Source organism: Dipodomys ordii, unplaced genomic scaffold (genome assembly GCF_000151885.1).
Source record: "Dipodomys ordii isolate 6190 unplaced genomic scaffold, Dord_2.0 Scaffold79, whole genome shotgun sequence".
Lineage (NCBI taxonomy): Eukaryota > Metazoa > Chordata > Mammalia > Rodentia > Heteromyidae > Dipodomys > Dipodomys ordii.
Genome location: NW_012267295.1, coordinates 2,244,974 through 2,252,594, shown reverse-complemented (window position 1 = coordinate 2,252,594; position 7,621 = coordinate 2,244,974). Strand labels below are relative to the sequence as shown.

Here is a 7,621-nt window from a genome sequence, read left to right as displayed (position 1 = left end):
AAAAAAAAAAAAAAAAGAATCTCACTGAGTTTCTTGCCCAGGCTGCCTTTGAACCAAGATCCTCAGATCTCAGCCTCCTGAGTAGCTAGGATTACTGGCCACCAGCGCCCAGCCCAGCCAGAACTATTTTAAGGAGACCTATAAGCATCGTGGACATAGTGAAGACTCAACATCTATGCCCATTGCCAGTCCACAGCAGCTCCGGAGGGAGATGTGAGGAATCTCCCTCCCTCCCCCTCTCCCCAGACTTCTTGTGTCCTCACACTGAGAGCTAGGAGGGCAGCAGAAATGGCAGATGTGCACCAAGAAGAGGATGCTTCCTGGAAAGTGCCGTTCTTCAGCTTTTTTTCCTTGCGAGTCTCTCCTCAGCTCCAATCAGCAGGGGTTTTGTTTTATTTTGTTTAACAGTTAAAAATGATATGACCTTGGGTAGTTACTTAGTCTTTCTCAGCTTGACTTTTCTCATCTGGACTTACCTCAAAAGGTTGTTATGTGAATGACTAAATGAACACAGATAAATAGATGATGACTAGATGAACACAGATAAATAGATGAATGAATAGAAGAACACAGATGAATAGATGAATGCCTAGCACAGTGCCTGGCGTGAGGGCCAGCTTTGTTCCCCAGCAGCCTGTGCAGTATCGCAGGGCCCTCCACTCCAAATGTGACGGGTCTGTGTTGAGTTTAACACGCTGACATCGCCATCTTGACATTTTTTTAAATTTTCGTTTTAATTTTCTTTCAGTACTGAGGTTTGAACCCGGCCTTGTGCTTGCCAGGCAGGTACTTGCCTTCCAAACCCACACCTGCAGCCCCCCTTTTTTTTTGCATTAGATATTTTTGAGATGGGCTCTTGCCTGGACTTCAATCCTCCTGTTTCCCTTTTTGAATTAGCTGGGATGATGGGTGCATGCCATCGTGCCCAGCTTCTTCCACTGAGATGGAATCTCAAAGACTTTCCTGCCTGGGCTGGCCTGGAATCAATATCCCGATCTCAGCCTCCCCTGACAGCAAGGGCAGCAGGCACTGCACAGCTGTTGCTTGAGGTCTATTCACACGTGCATCCAGGCTGGCTCATACACAACCCTCCCGATTTCAGCCTCCCACGTAGCTAACCCTGTAGTTGTAAGCCATCAGCACCAGGATCTTAGGAGTTTTTTTGTTTAACAACCTCATGATTCCATTTTGGATTGGATCCTACTACTTATGTAGTGATCTGGCTTGAAATGTTGTATTAAAATGTTAGCTTTTGTTATTTTCACAAAGATGAGAATGAGTGCCCTGAGAGGCCCACTGAAGGAGGGAGGAGCGGACAGGTCCTTTGAAGGAGCCTGAAGCAGAGATGATGGGAAAAAGAGCAGGGGCCATCGTGGAGGTAGGAGGAAAGCTGGCTATTTTGGGAAGCAAAGAAGATTCTCAGAGTAAAAAACATAGTGGCGAAGCCATGGAAACAGGACTGGGAAAGTCTCTTGGATGTTGGCCAAGGTTATGGATGAGCTTAGAGAAATGAGTTTCAGTCGAGTTAGGGCTTGAAGCCAGGATTAGAGAACGGAGGGGGTGGGTGGAGAGAAATGCTGGTGGAGTCATTATTTAAGAAGCTGGGGTAAGGGGAAAAAAATGAAAGGAGATAGTCGTGAAGGAGGGGTTTTGAAGAGGATGGGAGAAGCAGGTCCCAAGATCTGCACTGGGATGCAGAAGGGCCAATTGAGGCAGTATTTTTATGTGTGTGAGACAGTCCCGGGCTTGAACTCAGGGCCTGGGCACTGTCCCTTAGCTTTTTCACTCAAGGCTAGTGTTCTACCACTTAAGCTCCCCTTCTAGCTCTTCAGTTTATTGGAAATGAGAGTCTCACAGACTTTCCTGCCCAGTCTGGCTTTGCACTGTGATCCTCAGATCTCAGCCTCCTGAGTAGCTAGGATTATAGGCGTGAGCCACCAGCACCCAGTCTGAGGCAGGAATTTAACCAAGAAGAGGTGGACCTCTTTTGTTTCATCTTCAGGGGAAAAATAAACCCACTGTATTCCTGGATTCACTGTACAATTCTACAGGAACATGGACAAGGGCTCACTCATGGGAGTCAGGCTGCCTGGGTTTGAGTGTGGGTTTCATTACTACCCACAGTGACCTGCAACAAGCCAGTCTTTCTGTATCTTCATTTTCCTGTCTGGAAAATGGCCATAACTGGCCACTGTCCCTGTGCTTCTTTTGATCAAGGCTAGCACTCTACTGAGCCACAGCACCACTTCCAGGTCTTTCTCAGTAGTTTATTGGATACAAAAGTCTCACGGACTTTCCTGCCCAGGATGGCTTCTAACTGTAAACTTTAGATCTCAGCCTCTTCAGTAGCTAGGATTACAGGTGTGGGCCCCCAGCGCCCAGCTAACTGTGGTAATTGTATCACCCTCAGCCCAGTGTCTACTGCTCACAGACCCTGTCCATGTCAGGGTGGTGATTATTATTATTTATTGTCAGTTGTGGGGCCTGAACTCTGGCCTGGGGTGCTGTCCCTCAGCTCTTCAGCTCAAGGCAAGTGCTCTACTACTTGAGCCACAGCACCACTTCTGATTTTCTGGTGGTTAGTTGGAGATGAGTCTCATGGACTTTTCCTGCCTGGACTGGCTTTGAACCACAATCCTCAAATCTCAGCCTCCTGAGTAGCTAGGATTACAGGTGTGAGCCACCAGAGCCCGGCAGGGTGGTGATTATTAATACCCACATCTCAGGATTCTCTTGTGAACCCCCCTTCTGATTGTAGGGGTGGGGGGAGGGGGGAACAGTCAGTGTTTGGTGCTTTATAGAGTAGCTGCTCAGCAAGCGTACTCATAAGAAACTAGAGGTGATTTGAAAGTAGCACAGCGTCTCTCTCCAGGGCTTTGTTGTGCAGTAAATACTACGACACATCATAAATGCTATGAGCATGTCTTCAGTAATCGACACCTTCTCCCATGTTCTCCTTCCCTGTTGCTTGTGGATATTGGCAGCAGCCATACCCCTGCCCAAGTAAGCAGTATCAGCTGTCAGCTGTCCCTCTGTCTCTCAGATTAGGTTCCTTTATGGAGAGTGTCCCATTGTTCTGAGCTTCAAGAATTTGTACACGCTGCCAAATGTAGGATAGCCAGTGAGAGCCCCACCTCCATCCCCTACCCCAGACCTCAGCGCGGGAGCCCCGCCAGCCAGCCATGCGGCCCCAACGCGTGTGGATCACGGCAGAATTGTTTGCAAAATTCTCATCCTCTTGGGTCTCATCCAGGCCTAGAGCGAGGAGCGCACACTGATCTCTCAAGGGACCGGAAGGAAGGCTGTTGCTTGGGGGTGACTTGGAGCACTTTTGGGAGCCATCCAAGACAGCCAGCACTCATTAAATCTGACTTCCCTTCCAGCAAAACACCAACTGTGTAGAGCCCCACAGACGGCGCTCTAGCCGTACAGCGCGCCAGCAACGCAGAGCCTGTGGCCTGCACGCACGCCAGTGCACACAGCTTACACAGTCTTTCTACTTGCAAAGCTGGGTGGGAGAGATGAAAAAAAATATATATGTATATATTGGTGTGTTTTGTTTAGTATGTAAGTTTAACATATGTATTGTACACACATATATATATTCCCCAAGTGACATGCAGAAAGGAAATGAGAGCTTGCATAAAAAAAACAATATCGTATGTCATCCTGTGACCTGTGCTGCCTTTCAGAACAGTCTGACTCAGCAGCCACCAGGGGATTCTTGGATATCCTTCTGGCTGTGAGTTCAGGATACACCCTGGCCCCATTCATTAACTCCACCTTCATGCTAGGCTGACCAATACCCTGAAATCTTGACATGTACTGTCATAAGGCTTTGAAATCCTCAGCTTACCCCGTAAACACTTAATTGATTTATTGGCTTCCTTCCTATGGGTTCAGAAACTAAGGACAGGCTCTGTCCAGAGCTACAGTTCAGAGCAGTGAGAGCTCTTAGAGCCCAGATTAAAGTCCTGCACCAACTCCAATAGTTGATTAGAAGAAATGGGGGGGGGGGAGAAGAGTATAGGAAGACCTTAATGGGTGAGTGGCTATAGGAGTGGGAATATAGAGACTTTGCTTTTCTGTTTGTTACTTTCTAAACTGTCTGGCATAGAGATGGTTATACTGAGCTGAGCAAATGTGATATATCTACTCAATGTTATTTCTCTGATCAGGAAAGCAGCAATCTTATTTGCAAGTTATTTTCCTATTCTTGAGTGGGTAGACAGGCCAGAGGTTCAGGGTTCCCACTTTTCTCCAGTGGAGGGCAGGTAAGCAGAATGATGTGAAAAGGACAAACAGCTAAAGAACCTTCACAGACAAAGAGCTTCTTAGAAGAACAGCTTTTGCCCATTGGTGGAGATTTCTAGTCTGCTTCTCAACCCCCAGAGAGCAGATATTGCCACTTGTCACAATCTCATTTTGGCTGACTACATTGGCCCTGTGGTTTTCCTTCTACTTGTCACCTCTTCCAGGAAGCCATCCCTCCCCTTCCAAGATGGAGTCCTATGTGCTTGGTGTGTATTGGGGGGGGGCATACTGTAGCATCACAGTATGGTTGTGAGTTTATCTGTTCACTTGACTGAGGTCCTCAATGGCAGAGGTAACCCTGTACTTTATGAAGGTGTTTAACAAGCTCATTGCATAATAATTGCTTCACAAATTTTCATCATCAGAGCAACACAAAAGCACAACGATGAAAAAGAAACTGTATTCCAAGGGATGTACCCAACCATTGATTGCACAACCAAGCATTATCTTCATTGAGGGCTTAGGAGGTACAGCCAGGCACTAGTGGCTCACACCTGGAATCCTAGTTACTGTATTCTGGGGTCTGAGATAAGGAAGATCCAAAGCAAGGTTTGAAGCCAGCCAAAGCAGAAAAGTCCATAAAATTTCACCTCTGAAATAACCAGCAAAAAAGCAGGGCTGAAGGCATGGTTCAAGTGGCAGAGCACCAGTTATGAGCATGAGGCCCTGAGTTCAAACTCCATCACTCCATTAGGGAGGTGGGGAGCCATATTAAGAGAGAAGCCATCAATGGAAGTTTGGGAAGGTTTTGGACCTTCAATGTTTTTCTCTTCGTGTTTTCTGGCTCCAAATCCCCATGTTGAAATGTTACCATGTGCTCTGTGTTTCAAATTATAAGGATTCAGGCCCATAGGATCTTTTTTCTTGCAATTGTCCTAGGAATCCCTACCATTTGCTCTCAATTGATATTTGTGCAATAGCTTTTCTTCCTTTGCTGAAAGGCCATAAATGTTGAGGTTTATTACTGTGTTACAGTGGTTATTTCACTATTAAACCCGTGCCAATGGTATTACACAATGGCTAGGATCAGGAAGCACAACAAGGGCCCTGATCACACTGAAGCTACATTGAGATGGGGTTTGGGATGGTAAAACGTTTTATGCAGGATGGATTTTGGCTAGAGTCCAGTACTGTGGCTCTTGGAGATCACTGCAGCCCCAGGGGCTTGGGGGTGGCACTGGGACCTAAAGCATCCTGCCCTCCCCTGGCTGAAATGTGTTCACTTGGAGAAAGAACCCCATGGCCAGGAGCCAGGAGAACACAGCTCGCTGGGCATCAGCTATCCTGGAAGCGCTCCAGGAGCTGAAGGGCTGTTCCACTTGCATGCAATCAATTATTTACTTCTAAGGCGATTTATTCTTTATCTCTTTCTAGATTTTTTTTCTCCTTGTTTCCAACTCTTGAGGAACAAGCTAAGGGACAAGCTAAGATGGATGGCTGGTGGGGGTTGTTAGGGGTAGGGCAGCTAGACACACAAAAAATGGTTGACCAACATTCACTTACAAATGAACACAGCCGTGGATATGTTGCTTTTATCAGGAAATATCAATATGAATAGGGATGCATGGCTGCTGAGAAGGAAAATAAGATAGAAAGGGAGTTAAAGAGCTTGAGTTCCAAAGGAAACTTTTTTAAAAAATAAGTTATTGTAAAGGTGATTTACAGAGGAGTTTCGGTTACATGAGTACATTTCTTTTGGAACAATGTCACTCCTTCCCTCGCTCTCCCAGTTTTTCCTTCCGGTTCCCACTCAAATTATATAGTTCATCTTCCACAGTATCTAGCAAGTACCACTGCAGCATTTGTTCACCTTTTGGCCTTGCATTTCTCTGCCTCCCCTTACTTTCCAAAAGACAGATAGGTGAACAAACAAAAAGAAACAACAACAAAGAAAAGAAAGTCTCGTTTCCATTTCCTGGAGTTGGTTTCGATAACTATTATATGATCAGAGGCACGTGGGCACTGCGTCTTTCTGTTTTTTTTCCCCCCTCGGGGGAAGTGTTTTTAAGATGGTGGTTCCATTACAAGCGAAGGTGGAAGCAATACACCATACGTCAAGGAGGGAAGATTCTAGAGCCAGATAGAGAGACCCAGGCCCCAATGCAAGGCCCACCACCGGTCTGGGTGACCTTGGGCCCCTTTCCTGACCTCCCTGGAGTCTGTCCTCTACGTCTAAAAACCAAGCAGGATCTAGCCAGATGACCGGTGCAGAGACCTCAGTACCGTCCTCGGCACAAAGCAGACGCACGGCCAGCAGCAGACGTGACCATCGCCCACTTCTGCACAAATAAGCAGAGGCGACCACCCCCCCACCCCCAGCTCCACGCTGTGCAACCGGCCCCCCGCGCCGCCGCGAAGCCCGGGTCTCACCGACGCACCGACGTGCCCAATAAGGTACCAGGAAAAAAAAAGTCGGTGCAGTCAAACCAATGGCGTCGGCCCTTGTTGCTGGCCGGGCTTTCTGTCAGATCCACCAATAGTCTGAGGCTCTGAGTCGGAGCGACACCCCGACAGTCCAATGACGCCCAAGCAACCCACACAGCCCTTCGCAGGGGATAAACCAAGGAGCCGGCACGTATAGATTCCGTTATTACGCATTACTGGATGGAGAGAGGAGCTTAGGGGAAACTAGGCCTGGGAGAGGCACTAATGAGCTAAGAAAAGAGAAAAGAGGATGGTTGCGCAAAGCGAGCTCGGCCGCCATCATGCTCTAGTTTCCCCTTCGTCTCTCCGGTCCCGCGACCGAGGAAGCGGCCTCTGGGATGCTGAGGGGGTGTGTCCCCGCATGATTGGCGCAGGCCGCTCGGCCAATCCTAGCTCGTCAAACGGGAAGCATTTAGCCAATGAGGGGCGACAGCAGCCGCGAGAAATTGGAGGGGCGGAACAGCAGGTTGACAGGCACAAGCGTCAGCCAGTGAGATCTAGAGGCATCCTCCCCACAGCCAATGAAGTGGGGCTCTGGGCGGGCTCCCGAGTGTTTGTGTTGTGGTTTTGGGGGAGGGAGGCGGAGGGGAAAGTTTGTTTATTTTGTTTTTAGTTTCTGGGGTCCCCGTGCTTCAGGAAGGTGAAGCGGGAGAGAGAGACCCCCCGCGCCCCTCAGTCCCTCAGCGACGTCGCCTCCATAGCCGGCGGAGAAGCGAGAGCCGCGGTCATCGCCCGGCCCCACAGCGGACCGCCGCGCTCTGGAAGCCGGCGCGGCTCGGCGGTGAGTGGGGACCGAGGGCCGCGGCGTCCTTCCCCTCCCCCTCTCTGTCCTCCCCCCCTTCCCTCCCCCTCCCACGCCCCTTCCCCTTCCCCGCACGCCGCC

General features: G+C 48.9%; 1 protein-coding gene across 1 annotated transcript in view; it reads left to right on the top strand.

Annotated features, from left to right (window-relative positions):
* The first annotated feature begins 7,325 nt into the window (after positions 1–7,325).
* The window catches only part of Tnrc6b (trinucleotide repeat containing 6B), a 241,956-nt gene continuing 241,660 nt past the window's right edge, over positions 7,326–7,621 (top strand). The window contains exon 1 of the mRNA XM_013024871.1: positions 7,326–7,519. The gene's annotated coding sequence lies outside the window, so the exon portion shown is untranslated. The remainder of the gene's footprint in view (positions 7,520–7,621) is intronic.